The 22,220-nt window shown below is 35.3% G+C and overlaps 1 protein-coding gene and 1 pseudogene across 7 annotated transcripts in view; one reads left to right on the forward strand and one right to left on the reverse strand.

Annotated features, from left to right (window-relative positions):
• Positions 1–2,134, reverse strand: part of LOC114905018 — a 16,780-nt pseudogene extending 14,646 nt beyond the window's left edge.
• The window catches only part of TCF12 (transcription factor 12), a 381,378-nt gene that overhangs the window by 35,524 nt on the left and 323,634 nt on the right, over positions 1–22,220 (forward strand). The gene's annotated exons all lie outside the window — the stretch shown is intronic.

Consider the following 22,220-nt stretch of genomic DNA (forward strand, 5'->3'; position numbering starts at 1 on the left):
TTTGGGTTTTTCTGTAAGATGTTACAGAAAAACCCAAACGAACTTTTTGGCCAACCCAATATGTAGTGTGCTTATATATGTAATAGAAGCTCATATAAAAAGTGTAATTAGATTTATGTTTTGTTTTTGCCATAAATATAATAAAGTTTATGTTTAAGTTAACCTTATATATTTCTGTTTACACAAAGGCATCTAGCTTGTTAATTTTGAGTTAACCAAATTTATATAACTTATATAGTGGATTGTGAAACTGGGACTGGGTTTCAACTTCATTGCTCTTTTCTCTGCATTATAGCATGGTGAGAAATTTCTGGCTTGTTGTGTCATGTCTTATTTTGAATTGTTTGTTTCTTGTGGCACTTATTCTGATTGATAATGTTCTGGACCCTTTGTATTCACAGGCCTAAGACAGTGCCTGGCATGCAGTAGGTGCTTAAATACTTGTTTATTCAAAAAATATTTATACACTTACTTGAGCCTGACATTCTGTATGGGATATAAGACTAATTTCTGTTGCAAACCTAATAGACTATGAATATGCATTCATCCATAGAGAGACTACAACACCCTAAAAGTAGAATGAACCTATGTCCTGAAAACTTAAACTAGATTTCCAGTCATTCTACCCGGTGAGATGTGGAGTGGCATAGCTGATCTCACTTACAATCTAACAAAAAATAGTGCTGCCCTTTCTTCAGTGAATGTCGGAGCTATTTCATGTAGAGAGCAATGTCCAACAGTTAAATAAGAACTCTTGAAGAGTATCTATGAATGTTAGTTAACTAGCTGGCTTCATGAAATATGGAAGCGAGAATCCAGCTTTTATAGGAGAAATACCTTCCATACTTAGGAAACCAATTTTCTTCAGTCCAATCTATTGTAAATTGAGAAATTGGGGACAGTTTAGTCAATATTTAAGTTTCTTGTTTTGACTTGGCTGTTTAATCTACTTAATTGTTAAGAAAGAATTTCATATTCAAGTATCAAATGCTTATGCTATTACATGGTTAGTTATGCTTGTTACTATTTAATACAATTGTTTAAAAACAGGTCATGTCATGCTTTGGTGATGCAAGCAAATATTGAATAGATGTTCACAGGCATTTGTTTCAGTTAACTTTGGTCTTAAAAAGAAATAGGATTATTATTCAGTTTTTTGACATGACAAAATTAATCTGAAAAATCAAAATAAATAACTACTATAAAATAGAGTGTATATCTCTTTTACAAATGAAATCACTATCTCTGAGTTATAAAGTTTGAAAATGCATTTGTCAGATATGTAATTTATTTGTATTCTGACTTATCTAAAAAAGAATTTGAGTTGGACATATTCACTTGCTAGAGAAAGGAAATGATTAAAATTTCCTAACTAGTACACATTTACTCTTTTAATAGTCATTTTATTAATAATAACTGCATTTTAGAATTTGGTTTGGGTCATTTTTGCAATAAAGTTCTGTTTTAAGTAATTTCAGAAGTCTTTACAAATGCATGGAGCAAAATTTAGACTTTCAGAGATTTGCTCTGAGATTTAAGGTATTTTAGTAGCTATATTCAAAAGTACTTTTGTTAACCAAAGCTATATTGTTGTGCCTTATCCTAATTCTCTGAGATATAAGCTAATTTTTGAGATTAGATAAAACCATTAGTTCAGTAAATAAGTACTTTATGTTCAACACTGTGCTAAGTGCTTTGAGGATAATAAAGATGTATTGGATGTGGCAGTGTAGCTTTATATATCTAACAGAAGAGAGAATATGTATACTATACTAAGAATACAAATATAAACATTTTTGGATTCTTATAGACATGTTTTAGAAAAAAACCTATAAAAAAAACTCAGTGAGTAAATGGGCTAACATGACTGTCTTTTCCCCCTTATGTATCTAACCTTATTGTTAAAATAAAAACCACTAGTACAAGACTCAATAGTTAAATTTGTATAAGCAGTCTCAGAATCTTACGGTACATTGTACGGTACGGCACAGTACAGTTAAACAGGTAGTATTGTGTACATAGTGCCAATAGATATGTGGGGAATGAATGCTTGTGAAAACTGTTCTTCTTGAGGCTTTGTATCAGTAACTAACTTACACTTTCCATCATTTTCAAAGTGCAGATCGTTACCCATTAGTGGGTTAAGAAATCACTTTAGTGGATCTCAGAGAGCATGATTAAGACATGGAACAGTATCACATGCACTTAGAGGATTGTTTTTGTAAAATTAGTTTGTTATTTAAATATACATTTGTATACACTAGGTGATATAAAATGTATTTAACAGTGAGTGGATTGTGGTTTTTTTAAAAAAAATTGAAAGCCACAGCTTTAGTAGTTGGTTTTAGCTGTTTTTAGAGTGTCAGTTTCTCTTACTATTTTGTAAGGTGTGAAAATGATTGGATTTTCATATCTGATGTGATGGGTTTGCTGTTTGTTAATGCTGCTTTGCAAAATGCTAGGTACTGGGGTTTAAACTCCACTCCAGATTTTCCTGTATTTGATAACGGGTCTCTTACAACTTTTTTCGTTCTTAGTAGCCTTTAGTCTTTTGGGTCACTGACCTTTAACTCATGTTAGACAACTACCTTTAAAGAAAAAAAACAGCTTTATTGACATTGGAAGCAATAGACATTTTAATCCATATTAAGGACAATATCTCAGAAATATAAAGAGAGAAACTGGAATATAATTGTATAAAAACAAAAACAAAAAAACACAGCATCAAGCAGGAGAAAATTCTTGCAGTTAATGATGTAACCTACCTGGGCCTCATTTTGAAAAGAAAGAGGAGGTTGTTACTAAATCTCTCAGGTTACTTTCTTATACAAATTTGGAACACTTGAGACATTTTTAACTCTCTTTCAGCTCTGGAATTCTACAATTATTTGGAATGATCCTATAAACAGCTTCACTTTCAGGAATTCAGAACCCCTAATGAAGTGGAATTGAATTGTGTTCACTAATATGTGTGCATTAAAATTACTTTACAAGAGTAAAGAGTCTGGACTGTTTGACAAAGTTGGTATAGAAAAATTAAATGCTCATAGCCTGTATATTGGAAAAAATATCTTAGAACTTTCCGTGAATTGAATGTGTCTTTGAAGCAGGTTGAGGCTAATTTTTTTTACCCTGTGTGGTAGGATCATTTTCTGAAATTGTAATGAAAATCAATTGCAAAAGATAATTCAGCATTTAAGTACTCTTTAACTTCCATTTTCTAGGAACACATATAGTTCTTAAAATGAGATTATTTTCAGAATCATAGCAGGTCATTGCTTTTATTGCTCTTTCACACTACTTGATTTTTGGATATGATTGTCATGGTCTTTGCTGTTAACTTGAAGACTACTACAGTATAGAAAACACAGCTTACTCGACTTGGGAATGTGGTGTGGTATAAGTTGAATAGAGATGAAAAAACAATTTCTTTAGGTCAGAAGTATTTTACATCTGGAAACATACCCTCGAACTCTGGCTGTAGTTTTTCCACATGTGTCATTTATTAGCAAATATATTTCTATGAAATTTTGACAGAGTGTTCTATGGAAATGGTTTTAGAGCCTCTACTCTTTCTTCCTAAGGAAAGCTTTAATTCTAGGCAGAATTTAGCTTTGTTTTGATAAGGTGTTAAATCTTCAGTCAGTGTAGGAGACATTCTTAACCAAAGTACTATGCCTGTACTGTTTTTATCTTTGCTTTAAATTTTTTTAGGAAAAGTGTTTTGAGCTATTTGAAAAGGGAGAAATCTTTGATCAAATTTGAGTTGGACTCAGTGTTTTATTTCATTGGCCTTCATGCTTTAGGACATCTGCTTTATAATATGAAAGAGGGTTCCCACTCTCAACCTGCCCTCCCTCTTTCTGGATGCATCTGTTTATTTTGAAGTAACCCTGGTTCTCTATGAACTGTCAGGTACTGTTGATTCCTTGTATTAGAGCAAGTGAAAATTGGTATGGTTGTGACAGGATATATACCCTGTGTTTCAAGGAGGAATCAGCCAGAGTTTGAACATTGTTCATATATGTATGGTAGGGTGCCGCTAACTTGGTTCCCGGAGAACATGAGATTGCCATGGCAACAAAAGCTCTTTGAAGGCAGAAATCTTGGCAGAGTGGTTGGGTCTTTTGAAGTGCTGGGTGTTTTGATAGGAAAGGATCCAGTCAGCAATAAGCACACAACTGTCGGCCAGCAGTCAAGGAAAATAAGCATTTCGCTTTTAGCTTTAACTTGAGGGCAAATATATTTTGTTTCCTCCTCAATGCTAATCTTCCTTCAGAACAAATATTTACATGAGGTTTTCTTATCACATGTATGCTGTTTCGGGAATATAAATTTCCAAGCATGTGCTTTGTGATGTTTTGGCTGGCCTAAAATTGTCTCAATTTTTAATAAAATCATAGTTGTATAATGTGTTCTAATACTAATGGGTTCTGATATTAAAAGTAGAGTAGATAAAAATCAGTACAAAGTACTTAGTTCAGAATTTGGTATTGTTTAAGAACTAGTGAAAAACAAAAATAAATCCTTAAACTCCATGATCTGCCTACTGTTTTCAAGATCCTTATCTGACCAACTTTCTTTTTTTTCTCTCTCTCTATTCTCCACTGTTAATCTCAACCTTCATCATGGTTTTGCTCTTGTGGATGTTCAGTCCTGCTTCTGGGCCATCACTCCTGCATAGCATGCCTTCTCATTTTTCTTTCCAAACACTACTCATCTCAGAATTTCCTTCTCAAGTTTCACTTTTGTTATTAAGCTTTCCCTGTCTACTGTAACCTCCAGGAATCTTTTCCTTCCCAAACTCTTGATTAGAATTTACATATTGAATCATTTATAGCTTAATATGATTTTACACATTTTTTTTGTTTATGTGTTTTGTGTTGTGGGTTGGACCAGTTTTTTTAGTAATAAGCTTTTTGTGGTCAGGAATTGTGCCCTCTTGTGTCTTATAATAAAGGACCAGACACATGGCTAGACTTAGTGAAATCTAATTCATTAATGGTTTTAATTTGAACTATGTTAATGTTCAAAACTTATGTTCAAATAATAGACTGTTTAGCTTTTTAATAGGTTGTATATATAGTCACCATAAACAATGTACTAGCTCGAGGATACTGTGTTATTTTTAATGCTTGTTCCCAGGGCTAATAATTTGTATAGATCTTTTCCCAGCCACAATTCTTTTTTTGAAAAAATATTTATTTATTTATTTTGGCTGCACTGGGTCTTAGTTGCGGCACGTGGGATCTTCATTGTGGCATGTGGGATCTTCGTTGTGGCACGCAGGATCCTTTGTTGTGGCATGTGGGATCTTTTAGTTGCAGCATGTGGACTTCTTAGTTGCAGCATGTGGACTGTTAGTCGCCGGCAACCACAGTTCTTCATCTAAACTGAAGAACCCAGAAAATGATTTGGATGACTTTTCTTAGTTCTCCCAAGAATGATACATAGTTGGTATCATTCTTAATGCCTAGGAAGTGAATTGAGTACATTCAGTGAATGACTTAGGGTACTAGGGCTTAATTCTTATGTGGAACCACAGTTGAGAATGGGACATACATGTCATTTCTGTATTACACTCAGTTTCCTCATGTATGAATGACTGGCTTGAATCTTTCTATATGTTGATTTTGTTGTTCTTTTCTATTTCTTTTTCCAATATGCTGGTAAAAATTTTAAGGAAAGCCATTCCTGAGACCAGATGGAAGTTTTGCTATTTGGTTTATTAGAAGCTATTGAAATGATAGCCCAGTTTTAAGCAGCACTATTGTCTGCAGATGTAAAATACAATTCCCACTTTTTAGACTAGATCAATATAAAATAGGGAAATTTTGGGTATTATAAAAACTCTTAAAAGATTTTCTCCCTCTAATCTGTGACTGAAGAGGGGGGTAAAAAGCTACCTGCTGAATCAGGTATTTTAGGATTATTTTATTATTCTGTCTGAAAAAGAATCTATTAATTATTTGCATGCATTTTATACCTAGAAATGTTAAACTTCAACCTTTATTTTTAAAAGTAATTTTTCATTGAAGAAGTATCTAAAGTACATAATTAAGTTCAAAATTCACATTTAGCCCTTTGCTTTTGTTTACTGAACAGGTCTAGGGGAAATGCCTAGGGCCTTAGGGGAGTGCCAGTGTCCTTTGGGTCTGATAAAACTTTAGGGATAGTCATCATTCACAGGATAGTTATTAGTCCCTTAATATAGGTGGAGTAAAGAAGCTCTGTAGTTAATCATTATGGAAAATGCTTTGATGGTTAATGATTTACATATAGTTCTTTATTGTTTCTGATAGCATGAGTTGTATTTAGATGAATTTTCTTAAAAAAGTAATACTTTGTTTTAATTGTTTTGATTAAAATCTTTATAAAATGTATTATAAATTTTATTATTTTCTTAAAGCTTACCAAATGTCTATCTTTGTCAGGGTTACAGTCATGGATATTTGTTGTACTTTGCTCTAATAGAGTGATGGTGTATCGTATTATGATGAAGGTTGATAGGGTTGTTTGACTCTATGTGAATCTTTTCCTGATTACTGTATGTTTATATGTGGCATTTTAATATTTTATTTCCTTGTTACCTATAGTAATTTCTCAGTTTCTAACAGGACTAACCAAGTTTTGGCTTCTCTTATGTTGTAAAATCTTTATTTAGCTCTATAACCTAACCTGCTAAAAACGGACCTATGGTTAATGAGGTAAGTATTGTTAAAATCAGAGACTGTGTTGCTATTTGAAAATAGGCTTGGGAGTGATTTTCACCCCTCTTGTGGAGGAGAGCACATGGGCTTTGTTTAAACTCTTTTTCTGGGCTATTTCTCTCATTGTCTCTGGGTATAGTTGATGGCAGTCACGTGATATATGAGTATGAAATATATGGACTGTTGTCATTTCTCCTTCAGGTGACTTTGATATTAAAATTTTTTTAAACACTTTTTTTTTCTCGTGTGGTAGCAAAATTTATTTGAAAAAGTATCAAAGTAAATGGTTTATATATATTAAATGTGTTTGAACATGAAATTTAAAGCCAGCCAATTGTGAATTAAAGGTATATCAAGTACTTATTAAATAATATAAATATTTTTGGCATAAATGGATTAAGTTGATTGAATATATAATTATTGATAGTGATATTGCTGCATTAAACTCTAATATGCTGTGATAAGGAACATTCTTTTGAATACATCCTAACCTGTCCTGATGTGAGGAAGCCTTTTCTGTAGATGTAAGGGGAAAAAAATTTAAATCATCCCTTTTGGTTATTGAGAGCGGAGACTGGGTTGATCAGTTAAATTCTTGTCAAGGACATTCGTTGGTACTGGATGGAACATAGTTAGTTTACTAATATGTTGAGTTCTGTATAATTCGTGAAACTCATGGTTCTTGTTTGAGCCTTTCTTTAACTCTGGCTTCCTCTCAGTCTTTTGTGCTTGTGAATCTGTCTAGTTCATTGAGTGACGAGGATAGGCAGACTTGTATGCCGAGGACCAGATGTGTCTCTTTCCTCACTGCGATACTGTTGGCTTTTTGTCGACCTTTACATATAAAGGATTTGGCTAAGCTCAGAGGAGAGGAAGTGGGGAACCAACTGATTAGGATTGTTCTGGGTTAAAAAAAAATTCATAAAGGGAGAGAGGATGTTCATTACTGAGAATTGGGTAGGCGCACTGCCCCAGGTTTTTCAGCTCAGCCTCACTAGGGTAAAAAATGGAGGTCAAGTGTCAGGGCAGATAATCTGTCCATTGGAGCTCTTCTTATCTGAGGAAATTTGAACACTGTAACCATAGTTGAATTGCCAGAAAGTGTGTGTTGTTTCATATTAAGCTAGTTAATCGAGGAACTTCTCTTTTAGCTAGATAAAAATATATATCAATTTTTGAGCTACTCATTGGTACTAAACAGGAACATAATTTTGATCCCTATTTCTTTGGCTTGGGTTTAATTAGAAACAGTTGAAAAAGCTGGCCCCCGTTATTTTCTTTTCGATCCATTCATATAGTATTACTCTTAGAGCACTAACCTAAGATGAATTAGATTGCTTTTCAGTTAATTTGAAACAAATAGGAGCCATCTGGAAGTGTAGTAACATGACTTTTACTGTGAGTGAAATGGGATGCTATTGAAGGGAATGACATCTGACTTAATGTTTTAACAGTATCTTCTTGGCTGCTGTGTAGAGCATAGTAGAAAGAAGAGACCAATTAGGAGGCTGTAGAATATGTGGTTAAATTTTTAGATGTACATTGAAAGTAGGACTGATAGCTGTTAGGCCTCAGCAACAGAAAGAATAGTAACTATTAATTGAGAATGGGAAGACTGAAGGAGGAACACATCCTTTTTTTTTTTTTTTTTTTTTTCTAAGAAATAAGATTGGGAATCTACTTTCAGACATGTTAAATGCCTATTAGACATCGGGGGGGAGATATTAGTAGGTAATTGGATATTCTGTTCTGGGATACCAGGTAGAGATGTGAACTGGAGATCCCAACTTGGGAGTCGCTCTTCTTTGTATTGACATTTATATTGTTTCTACATTTTGCAATTACAAATAATGCTGCAACGAAGAATATTGCTCATATGTATTCTTGTATTTCTGGAGGCACATTTTCAAGGGAAATTTCCAGAAGTGGAACCACTGGGTCAAAAAGCAAATGCATATGTAGTTTTGTTAGATACTGCCAAAGTCCCTTCCCAAAGTGTTGTGCCCAACTTGCATTCTTACTAGTGATATTTAGTAATGGTCACAGACATTTTAGTGGTGGGAAAAAAACTTATTAGTCATCAAGTATAGGTAATTCAATTCTTTTATAACAACTTCATTGAGATATGATTCACATACCACACAGTTCACACACTTAAGGTGTACAATTCATATATGAAATGTCCAAAATAGCCAAATTTATAAAGATAGAAAAGTAGATTAGTGGTTATCTAGGCTGAGTTTTGGGTTGGTAGATTGCGGGGAGAAGAGGAGTGACTGCTAATGGATATGGGTTTCTTGGGGGTGTAGTGTGATGAAAACGTTCTAAAATTGATAGTGGTGATTTGATGGTTGCATAGCTGTGATTATACTAAAAACTGTTGAATTATACACATCTGAGTATATATGGAATTTAAAGCCATGGGATCAGAGTGAATTTAGATGAAGAAGAGATCAAAGGACTGTGTATGTACTTCAACATTTAGAAGTTAGCGTGATGCGCAAGAGATACTTGAGAAGGCATGTCGAGAAATACAGGAGGAAACCAGACAAGTATGGAATCATGGAACGTAAATGAAGAGAGTGTTTCAGGAAGAGGGGCTACTAACGGTATTAAATGCTGCTGATGGGTAAGTTAAGATGAGGATTAAGAGTTGACCATTTGATTTAACAACTCCAAAAGAAGCAGTTGTGGTAGAGTGGTGGAGACAAAAGTCTAGTGGGAGGGAGTTTGTGGAAGAGTGGAAGTAAAGAAGTTAGAGACAGCAGGAATAAGGCCCTGTACCCAAGAATTTTGCTCTTGTGGGAAAGATAGAAAAGGGGTGTAGCTTTGTGGTGGTGGGGAGAGGTAAGTGGGTCAAAAGCAGTTTTAAGTTTTTTATCTTTTTTTAAGATTGAGAGTTAATAGCATGTTATAGGGTCATAGGAATGAGTCAATAGAAAGAAAAAACTGATGATACAGGGAAAGGGAGAATTGCTTGAGTTGGTGAGAGGAAGATGGATTGGGTTTGGCTAAGCAGGGACAGCTCATAGGCGCAGGAGAGAAAATGATGTATATTAGGTTATCAGTATGACTGATATTTTAGAAATACAGAAGTGAAAATACTGTTATGGTCTTTATTTTGCTACTTTTTCTCTATATGACTTTTATTAAATCTGATAATAAGCCTGTGAATATCATGGTAAAATTGATATTGAAAGGTGTGGAGGAGCTATGAAATGTTTATGCTTAGAGTTAAGAAAACTGTTGAAATATATTTAATTAAATAATGTTGCCCTTCAAAGTCAGTCAGTATCTGTCTGGTGGTTCTGTTAGCTATCAGTGGATGGACAAAAGTTTCAAGGTAATATTTGTAAATCAGCAAATCCTAATAATCATTGTCAATTGTATACAATTAGACCAGTTAGTATTAGCGTGTCACTTAAGAGTGACTGACTATGGATGTGGAGTAAGTTTCTTTTTAATTGAGTTGGATATAGAATGGAAGGAATCTTTTTTTTTTTTATTGAAGTACAGTGATTTACAATGTTGTGTTAGTTTCTGGTGTACAGCAGAGTGATTCAATGATTCAAAGACTATATATATTCTTTTTCGTATTCTTTTCCATTATGGTTTATTACAGGATATTGAATATAGTTCCCTGTGCTGTACAATAGGACCTTGTTGTTTATCCATTCTATGTATAATGGTTTCTGTCTACTAGTCCCAAACTCCCAACCCAACCCTCCTCTCCCCCCTCCCCCTGCCCCACCCTTGGCAACCTCAAGTCTGTTCTCTATGTCTGTGAGTCTGTTTCTGTTTCATACGTAGTTCATTTGTGTCATATTTTGGATTCCACATACACGTGATATCATGGTATTTGTCTTTCTCTTTCTGGCTTACTTCGCTTAGTATGATAATCTCTAGGTCTCTCCACGTAGCTGCAGATGGCATTATTTCATTCTTTTTTATGGCTGAGTAATATTCCATTGTGTGTGTGTGTGTGTGTGTGTGTGTGTGTGTGTATACACACATTCATCTGTTCTTTATCCATTCATCTGTTGATGGACATTTAGGTTGCTCCCATGTCTTGGCTATTGTGAATAGTGCTGCTACGAACGTAGGGGTGCATGTATCTTTTTGAATTATAGTTTTGTCCAGAAAAATGCCCAGGGGTGGGATTGCTGGATTATATGGCATTTCTGTTTCTAGTTTTTTGAGGAGCCTCTATACTGTTAGAATGGAAGGAATCTTAAGCTACATCTAGTCTATCTAATTTTGCAGATTAGATTTTTGTTTAATATCCTGCAGACAGAAGAGTGGAATTGAGTAGGAAAACTGAGATATAGACCCAAGACTTATGGAGATTTAGTACATGATAAACCTGGCGTTTCAGGGGGAACAAATGGGATAACCATTTTAAGAAATGGTTAACCATTTGGGAAAAGGTAAAATTAAATTCATACCTCACATCATACAGAAAAATAAACAGCAAATGATCAGAGATCTTATTTTATTTTATTTTTTTTGCGGTACGCGGGCTTCTCACTGTTGTGGCCTCTCCCGTTGCGGAGCATAGGCTCCGGACGCACAGGCTCAGCGGCCATGGCTCATGGGCCCAGCCGCTCCGCGGCATGTGGGATCTTCCCGGACCGGGACACGAACCCGTGTCCCCTGCATTGGCAGGTGGACTCTCAACCACTGCACCACCAAGGAAGCCCAGAGATCTTACTAAGAATGAAACTATATGAATACAAAAAGAAAACATGGGTGGATTCTTCTGTAACCTGGGTGTAAGGAAAGGTTTTCTGTGACTCAAAATCCAGGTGCAACAAAAGGAAAGATTGGTAAATTTGACTTTATAAAAATTTAAAGTAAGACTTTTACATGGCAGAAACCCCACTAATAACAAAGCCAAAAAGATATAAAACTGGGAGAAAATACTTGCATTATATATCACAGATGAGGGGCTGATATCCCTCATGTAAAGGCAAAATAGAAAGAGACCCTAATAGGAAATAGGTAAAAAGACATGGACAGATAGTTCTCACAAAAAGCTATAAAAATTTCCCTTAAACATGTGATAAGATAATCGCTCTCACTTATAAGAGAAATTCAAGTTAAAACTTGGACTGATGCCAGTTTTCACCTGTGAGATTGGCAGAAATTTAAAAGTACAATCAAATACTTGTTAGCTGTGAGGAGAGAAGTATTTTCATACTTCGTTAATGGTAATACAAACTGGTATTTTGATGCCACTGTACCCCAGGTTGGCACAGGGTGGCTCAAGAAGTGGCTTCCTTTCAGATCAAGAGGTCAAAGGAAGAGAAGATGCTGACCACTTCACTAGATCCCTTTTCCTAGTCTTCCCACAAATCCCTGAGGTCAGAAGGTGGGAATTCCTGCCCACTTTCCTTTTTGGGCCTCAAAACTATGATCTCTCCCACCAAGACTGGCTTTTGAGATGCTAAAGGCGGGTTAAAGGACACAAACAGTCCTTTCCCAAGATAGTAGTGGGACTACAACATGGGAAATGTTTTGATTGTAGGAAAATGAATATTCACTAACTTTTTTTTTTAGATTTTATTTATTTATTATCTTCGGCTGCTGCGCATGGGGTTTCTCCAGTTGCGGCGAGTGGGGGCTACTCTTCGTTGTGATGCACGGGCTTCTCATCGTGGTGGCTTCTCTTGTTGTGGAGCATGGGATCTAGGTGCGTGGGCTTCATTAGTTGCAGCACGTGGGCTCAGTAGTTGTGGCTCACGGGCTCTAGAGCACAGGCTCAGTAGTTGTGGCACACGGGCTTAGTTGCTCCGCGGCATGTGGGATCTTCCTGGACCAGGGCTCAGACCCGTGTCCTCTGCATTGGCAGGTGGATTCTTAACCACTGTGCCACCAGGGTAGCCCACTAACTCTGTCTTGTCCCTTTGGCAGCAGGTCATGGTCTCTCTTTCAGTAAATGGATTTATCAGGATAGGCACGTGAGAGCAAAGGTCAGGTAATTGGAAAGGCCAAAATTAAATAAAATAATCCTTATTAACTGTCATTGCATAAGTCATGTATTATATATATGTGCAGAGAGACAATTTTTAGGTTGATAATACAGCAAGGAAAGTTAACTAATCTGAACTCAACAATGTCCTGATTACATGTCATCATATTTAGAATTATTTTGTTTGTGCTAGCTACTAGACCTGGAATAGAAGGTGATGTGGCAGTTGATAATAACATAAGTCAAATTAAAAAGTGAGTTATCCTGTTGGGTGAGAATATAAAATGGTACAAGCTGCTTTGGAAATCATCGTGGCCATTCCTCAAAATGTTTATCCTAGAGTTAGCATATGACCCAGTGGTTCAGCTCCCAAGAGAGTTGAAAACATGTCCACTCAAAAACTTGTACATGAGTGTTTATAGCAGCATTGTTCCCAGCAGTCAAAAAGTAAAAGACAAGCCAAATGTCTGTTGACTGATGAATGTATAACCTATTGTATACCCATACAGTGGAGAATTAATTGGCCATAAAAAAGAAGTAAACTAATGATACATGCTGCAACATGGCTGAACCTGGAAAACATGATAAATGAGAGAAGCCAGTTGCAAAAGGTCACATATTGTATGATTCCATTTTTATGAAATGTCTAGAATAGGTAAATATAAAGGTAGAAAGTAGATTAGTAGTTACGTAGGCCATGAGGGTTGTAGGGAGTAGTTTGAGGGAGGAAAGGGAGGTACTGCTAATGGACATTGGTTTCTTGGGGGTGTTGTGTGAAGAAAATGTTTTAAAATTGAAAGTGGTGATTTGATGGTTGCACAACTATGAATATACTGAAAACTATTGAATTGTATACTTTAAATATGTGAATTGTGAAGTATGTGAATTCTATCTCAATGAAGTTGTTATAAAAGAAGTGAATTACCTATACTTAGTAACTAATATGTTTGTTCCCCGTCACTAAAATGTGTGTGACCCATTCCTATATACATTGCTGGTGAGAATGCAAGTTGGCACAACTCTTTTGGGAGGGACTTTGGCGCTATCTCTAACAAAACTACATATGCATTTGCTTTTTGACCCAGCAATTCCACTTCTGGAAGCTGACTCTGAAGATTGCCTCCAGCAATACAAGAGTACACAGGGACAAGATTATTCATTGCAGCATTACTTCTAATTGTAAAATAATGGAAACAACCTAAATGTCAATACAGAGGAGAATGATTAAATAAAAACTATGATACATCCACAAAATGCTTGTATATAAAAGAATGAGGAAACCTCTATGAATTGATGTGGAGTGATTTTTAGGATTATGTGATTAAGTATAATACCACAAGCAAAGTACAAATGAGCATCTGTACTATACTAACTTCTGTAAGAAAGAAGGCAGCATAAGAAATTACACATATATCTGCAGATGAAATACAGGAAGGATAAACTAGAAACCACAGACACAGTGAATAGGAACAGGGTGGGAAGAATGAGGGATGGGAGTGGGATTAAAGATATGGAGGAGGTTGTGACATTACTGAGTATACTTTTTTGTATGGTTCTGACTTTTGGAACCATGTCATTGTTTCACATGTGTTTTTTTGTTTTTTAAATCTATAAAGTTAGAGAAAAAATGAAAACAAAAGTGGACTAAAACAGAAACAAATGAACTCAACTGATTTCAAATGAATTACATAGTTACAATGTGGGTTGGGATGGGGCCACACCAGCACATTTTGAACACAGTATTTGGACTGTATGGCCTTAAGGCCGAAGACAAAAAGACCTCTTTAAAAAATACCCCGTTTGTAGGCTTTCCTTTTTTGTGCAGAGCTACTATGGGCTAGCAAATCCAAAACTACTTTCTATGTACACCAGGATTGAGCAAATGGTAAAAAAATATTTTATGGGTAATGGAAGCCAGATTTCTTATTGTTGGAGGGAGTTTTAAATATGCAAAGGGAGAAGGCTAGAAGGAAGAAATCCTGTGGTGTTCAGTTGGAATTTGAAGTAGAGATAAACTGATCTTTCTTTCTTCCTTCTGTGTGTTCATGCATCTGTCCATTCATCCATCAGTCTATCTGTCGATAGAAATAATTATAGATGAGACGGGTGTGTGTGTGTTTGTGTGAGTGAATGTGTATGAATAAATGTGTATATGTATATATATATTAATTTATTTCATACTCTTTTATATCAACCCCTTGCATGGATCTGCTTCCTAGATAATTTTTAGTCAGTAATTTTATCATTGATTAAACTTGCTAGGTAGGATATTACAAAAAAATTCATTTAGACACTCTCTTTGTTTTTGTTGTTTGGCCATTTACAGAATGAATTTGTTAAATACATTTGCTAAAACATTAGACTTCTAGCTGTTTAATTTTGTAAATGTAAAATTTTGTAAATTTTCCTTTAAGAAAAACATTAGTGTTATTGATAAAATGTTAGTAAAGAACCTCCTGTAATAAACATTTCTAGCATGTGCAAGTGTAAAGCAACATGTCTCTAGCAATCTTTAGTGATTAATAGATTAAATTCATTTTTACATTTGGATTTATGTACTACCATCTAACTCATGGCATGATCTAATAATAATCAAGATATGGTAATAGTAAAATATTAGTAATCAAGATGTTTTTATCTATAGTTGACAAAATGTAGTCTAAAGAAGAATTAAAGCTGTATTGGAGTCATTGGATTTGCTACTGAACACTACATTGAAAGTATATAATTATCGTGTGTATAATTATAATCATAGTCTTATAATTTGTATATAATCATACTCCTATACTTTGAGGAAGAAAATATGTGTGAATTGTAGGTATTTTAATGATTGTTAATAAATTAAGTAATAATTGAATTTTGGTGATTTCAAATTATTAGAATCTCATCCTAAAAAAATTGAATTACATAACAAAGCCTGCCTTAGTCTATAACCTGTGTGAATATGTTAAAAAGTAAAATATTCTAGTGACCCCAAACTAATTTTTTGTTTATTACTATTTAGTTTGAGACAGTTCTAAGCACTTATAGCAGAGAGTTGACACATAGCCAACTACAAGTAACAATTTTAATAAAAGTTTAGAATTAAGTTTTTAAAAAAGAGCTATCTTTGCATCTAAATTGAGGCCTCTACACATTGTTTCTTACTAAAAGTAGTCAGAGATACTTGGAAAAAATGGCTGGTTTTGTATTTGATGCAGGAAATGTACAAAATAAGCCTGGAACATCTTGTTATACCAGGTAATAAGTAATAAGGAAGCTTCAAAGACTAATGGAATCTTGTCAGAAAGACACAGGGTCCAACTTGAAGAGCTTCCCATAGGCTGAAAATTGGACAGTTTGAGCTTTAATAATATCTGTAGCAGATTGAGACACTTCATATATGTTTAAATACAGGCGTTCATAATGACTTTAAAAAATGACTGGTCATACTGGTGGAGGATGCTATTGAACCAGTCATTATTTTAAAAGTGGGAAATGAAAGGAAAGAATGGCTTATCCTATCTTTCCTGTAAGAACTGTACCATTGGGCAACCAAGTAGATGATGAGGGGGAAATTTATTTTTATAGAACTCTTCTAGCTAACAAATGGGAAAGGAATGCTAAAATTAGAATATCACCATTTTGTAAGCCCTAATAAGTTAATGAATGTAAGCATTGAACATCGTGGAAATTAACACTACTGGAGAAAAACAGCCAGAACATTTGCCTCTTGATGTAAGGCAAAATACTATGCATGAAAATATCTTGCCCCTGCCAGAAAAAAGAATTGAACCTCAATCTGATCAAGCATCTAAATTCATCTACTAACTTATGGAAAATACAGAAGAAGAAAATGTTAAATACTAACAGCAACCCCTTGCTGGATGTAATCAGAAAAGTCCAGACGGTAGGAAACTACAGAGCAACCAAAAATTTCTTCCCTCTCCTCCCAAGGTCTCAAAGTACAAACAGGAGGGGACACATTTAAAACTTAAAATTAATCAAAGTTAAATAAATTAGAAATTCAGATCCTCAGTTCAAGTGCTCAACAGCCATATGTGGTTAGTGGCTACTATATCACACACTGCAGTTATGGAACATTTCCATCTTTGCAGAAAGTTCTGTTGGATAGGTATATTAATTTCCTAGGGCTTCCGTAATAAATTACCCACAAACTGGGTGGCCAAAATTTTAGAAATTTATTCCCTGACAGTTCTGGAGGCCAGAAGTTCAAAATTAAGGTGTTGGCAGGGCTATACTCCTTCTGAAGCCTGTAGGGAATAATTAAAAATAATGCAGGAATGAGGAAATGGGTAGTGTATAGATAAGGGGCTGCAAGCTACAGACCATTTAGCTTACAGCCTGTTTTTGTAAATAAAGTTTTATTGGAACACAGCCATACCCATTCATGTACATATGGCCTATGGCTACTTTTGTGATATAAAGGCAGAATTGAGTAATTTAAACACAGACCAATGGGCTTCAAAAAACCTGAAACATTTACTGTGTGACATTTTACTGAAAAAATTTGTTGACCCCTGCCTGGTATAGATGAAACAAGTTAGACAATGAATTGATAATAGTTAAAGCTGTCTCCCTTTTATATATGTTTTAAATTTCCCATAATATGTTAAATTTTCTGAAAAATAATCGACTGTTTCTCTGATGAGAGTAAGAAAGAAGTAAGCCTAAAAAGAGAAAGGAAAATGTGTAAATATTTTATTCTATCAATATAAAAATTCTATTTGTAATATTTTATTTCTTCGAGGTATGAAATGAATATGGTAAGAAGTTAACATTTAAATCTGGGTGTTGGAAACATGAGTCTTACATTATTTTGTATTTATCTGTATGCTAAAATATTTTTATTTTAAAAAAGCCAAACTCTGTTATGTTATAAATTTAAGTAAAGTGTATAAGGGCAAACTACACATTTGGGAAAGTATTTGCAATGTATAACAACAGTTTGAGAGCCTTAATACATACACATCCTTTATAAATTTCCAAGAAAAAAAATCTCCCTCTTAGAAAAGGACACATACAGTATTTGCCAAAGAAAGGCAATTGGCCGAGGTGTGTGTGGGAAAAATGTTTTTTAAAAAAAGAGAGACCATAAGCAGAAAAGTTAATTTAAAAAATTAGACACTCTTAAGATTAAGAAAATTATATATATATAAAACCACATCACTATATATATATAGAGGGAGAGAGGGGGAGAGAGGGAGAGAGAGGGAGAGAGAGAGAGGAAGGGAGGGAGGGCAACTATATGTATATATAGGGAGAATGTAAAATTTGTAGTTTTGTTGTTTTTTGTGTGTATTTTGGCCAATCAGGTTGTTTTGAAAGTAATATTTTAGAGTAAGTTGAAGTTTCTAAATTTCAACAAGTGGAAAAAGAGTAATCTGTTTTTGGTAATTGAGTTTATTTGTTAACTGTTAGAAATTTCCGTTTGTAGAATACGTTTAACATCTTATGTATACTGATTGTTGAGATACTTCTCTAGAGGTTCTTAAACTTTAGCACATATCAGAGTCACCTAGAGGGCTTGTTAAAACATGGACAAGCCTTAGAGGGCTTGTTAAAACATGTTAAAACATAGACAATCAAAACCTCATCCCCAGAGTTTTTGATTCAGTGGGTTGGCGATGGGGCACAGGATTTGCATTTCTGACAAGTTCCCCTGTGATCTGATCCTGCTGGTTTTGAGGGACCACACTTCGGTAACTGCTGCTCTACAATGAAGAGAAAAGAGAACGAAAGGAAAAAAAGGTATTTGTATTACAGCAACTAAGTGTCTTTGATGCACAAGGTTTATGATCAGTTGAATATACAGTATATGAAAAAGCATTCCTTTTTTATTTAGAGAATCATTTGGAGGCTTAAGCCTGGAGTTTGTAACTTGTACAGCTTTGGTATGTAGGTGATGATTTCATTTGTTTAGGCCTAGCTTTTTTGAACAAAACTGAGCTTTTTTTCTGAATTGTTTGAAGTATAGTTGATTTACCATGCTGTGTTAATTTCTACTGTACAGCAAAGTGGTTCACTTATACACATATTTATGTATATACATTCTTTTTTAAAATATTCTTTTCCATTATGGTTTATGATAGGATATGGAATATAGTTCTCTTTGCTCTACAGTAGGACCTTGTTGTTTATCCATTCTCTATATAAAAGCTTACAACTGCTAATCTCAACCTGCCACTCCATCCCTCCCCCAACGCCCTCCCCCTTCGCAACCACAAGTCTGAAAAACTGACCTTTTTGTAGTTTATCTAGTTGCAGTGTTATTTAGGTGGATGAGAATGACTTCAAAGTGGAAATAGTGAAAAGAACAAGTGAGGTAAAGATAAAGTATGATTCTACTAATATAAAATAAAACAGGCAAAAAAAAACATTTTTAGGGAAACATATTTGGTAAAATTATTCTAAAAAGCAAGGGAATGATAAAGCTAAATTCAATATTGTGGTTACCTCCCAAGGGAGAGTATTTATAGTCCATTATTTGTATTTATACCTTACTTATGTGATATAAATATTCTCTCTTTTTTTTTTGTTTTACTATTCAGTAAGAATAAATCCTAAAGCAAAATGCTCTATTTCCTTCATAGAAAAAAAGACCTTAAGACTAAGGTTCCCTTAGGCTCTTAGTTGGGCCTGCCTAACGCCCTAGGGCAGCACTGTATGTTAGAATTTCTGCAGTGATGAAAGCTTTTAAAATCTTTGTCAAATGTGTCTAATAAGCACTTGAAATGTGGCTAGTGTAACTGAGGAAGTGATTTAAAATTTAATTATTTAAAATTTATATTTAAATAGGCACACGTGATTGGTGTCTACCATATTATTGCAACTCTAGGCAGTTTAGAACATGGTTTAGCCCTTGAGTTAATAATCTATTAATAATTCTCCTACAGAATATGCAGTGTTTGGTTTGCTGACATTTTGCTTAGGTTACTGATTTTTGTCTGTTATCTTGTGTGTTTTGACTCCTACTTCTGCTTCTTGTGTTCAGTGGTAGCAGTTTGATTTATTTGTCTTCTGCCTTAAATTCCTAAAATTGAGTCTTCTGGATCAGAAGCTACTGGACTAAAGTTTATTGAAAACACAGTCATATTTTAGTTATAATGTTCTTTGAAATTTTCATAGAATAATTTTTTTAATGTCAGAATTTTATTACATGATTTTCTGTTGATTCTATTTAAAACATCAATGCCATTGACTTTTCTGAGCCCTAAACAAAATTCTTTTTATTTTATAATTGGAGTCATTCAGTAAATATTACTTGCTTTTTGTGAACCATGCATTCTTGAGAATTGGGGAATGATTGAAGAAATAGACTCTGACTTATGAGGTGAGCATATTTGGAAGTATTTTTAGAAAGCAGAATGTGCTTGAGAGAAACACACTGAATAGTCATATACTAGCTGGAGGAATGAGGGTATATGACTGGGAAGAGAACAAACAAAAATGTTTATATATTTTTATTTTGTCACTTGATGGTAATGGAGATTGTACATCAAAGTTCTTCACAGTGTTCCTATTACTATGTAAATGTTGTGATTTCTTTTTTTATTTGCAAAATATATATTTCAAAAAGGACTTGTACCTGTAATATACAAAGAACTTATAACCCAAAAAAATGACAACCCAGTTTAAAAAAAATAAGCCAGGGCTTCCCTGATGGTGCAGTGGTTGAGAGTCTGCCTGCCGATGCAGGGGACACGGGTTCATGCCCCGGTCCAGGAAGATCCCACATGCCGCGGAGCGACTGGGCCCGTGAGCCATGGCCGCTGAGCCTGCGTGTCTGGAGCCTGTGCTCCGCAACGGGAGAGGCCACAACAGTGAGAGGCCCGCGTACCGCGAAAAAAAAAAAAAGCCAGAGCTATCTAAAAATACACTCCATCAGAGAAGACATATGAATGGCCAACAACACTTGTGAACATGTTCAGTGTCATTAACATTGTAATCAGAAAAATGCGAATTAAAACCACAGTGAGACACACTGCACATCAATTAGAATGGCTAAATTAAAACAACAACACGGGGCTTCCCTGGTGGCGCAGTGGTTGAGAGTCCGCCTGCTGATGCAGGGGACACGGGTTCGTGCCCCGGTCCAGGAAGATCCCACATGCCGCGGAGTGGCTGGGCCCGTGAGCCATGGCCGCTGAGCCTGCGCGTCCGGAGCCTGTGCTCTGCAGCGGGAGAGGCCACAACAGTGAGAGGCCCGCGTACTGCAAAAAAACCAAAACAACAACAACAACACGAAATCATAATACCAAGTATTGCTGAGTCTGTGGAGCATCTGAATTCTCATTTCATTTCAAATGGAAATAAAAAATAATCCAGGCACCTAGGAAAACAGCTTGGCACTTTCTTATAAATTCAACATACACTTACCGTATAACCCAACATTCCCACTCCCTGGAATTTATCCAATGGAATTTATCCAAGAGAATAAATTGGATAAGTTTATCCAATGAAACGTGTGTATACATTTTTTTTGAGACTCATCATAGAGGCCTTATTCATAATAATACCAAATGGGAAACACCCGAAATATTTATCGACTGGTGAATAAATTAAAACAATTATACCACCAGACAGATAACTTACATCTATATAAGGAAAAGTACTCAGCAACAAAAAGGAACAAAATATTGATAAATGCGTACATGGTTGAATCTCAGAAGCATCAAGCCATTTGAATTTGAAGTAAGGCACTACATACTATGAGTCCATCTATATGAAACTTTTCTATCCTAATGATTCTCATATCCTTTCTGCTACCTAGGTGATGGTTATTGGCTTTACCTATTTAATATTAATACACTTCATTCCTTATGTTACAGCTTTGTTCTTCATCCTAGGTTGATAGCTTATTATAGTAATAGGTATTTTCCAAATGTCTGAAACCTGTCATGCAGTGCCTAGAAGTTAGTCTGTTTTCTCTGTCCTTTAGGGGCCAGTAGAGTCTCTTGATTCAGGTTCCCCAGGTGGATGTTTGCTTTTTGCTCTTGTTCCTTTTACAGACTAGCTTCCTTTTCTTATTTATCACTTTGCCCAAATTTACAAGATCTCCAACTTAAGCACTGTCTTTATGTCTGCCTCTTGGGTCCAATTCACAAGAGAACATTTGATTGTTAATAATTCAGTGGATTGACTAGTCTCAGATTGGCCACCCACGTCTCATCCAGTTAGTTGGGGTTAGGCACGTGATTGTTAACTGGTATGGCTGCCTAGGCTGCCCATTTAATTGAGTGGGGTTTGTGATATGTATATTATTACTATTAAAGCTAATTTTTTTTTTTTTTTTTTGCGTACGCGGACCTCTCACTGTTGTGGCCTGTCCCGTTGCGGAGCACAGGCTCTGGACGCGCAGGCTCAGTGGCCATGGCTCACGGGCCCAGCCCCTCCATGGCATGTGGGATCTTCCTGGACCGGGGCACGAACCCGTGTCCCCTGCATCGGCAGGCGGACTCTCAACCACTGCGCCACCAGGGAAGCCCTAAAGCTAATTTTTAAAAATTTATTTTATTTTATTTTTTGGCTGTGTTGGG

The sequence above is a fragment of the Monodon monoceros genome, unplaced genomic scaffold, assembly GCF_005190385.1.
Source record: "Monodon monoceros isolate NGI ecotype Baffin Bay Population unplaced genomic scaffold, NGI_Narwhal_1 Super_Scaffold_21, whole genome shotgun sequence".
NCBI lineage: Eukaryota > Metazoa > Chordata > Mammalia > Artiodactyla > Monodontidae > Monodon > Monodon monoceros.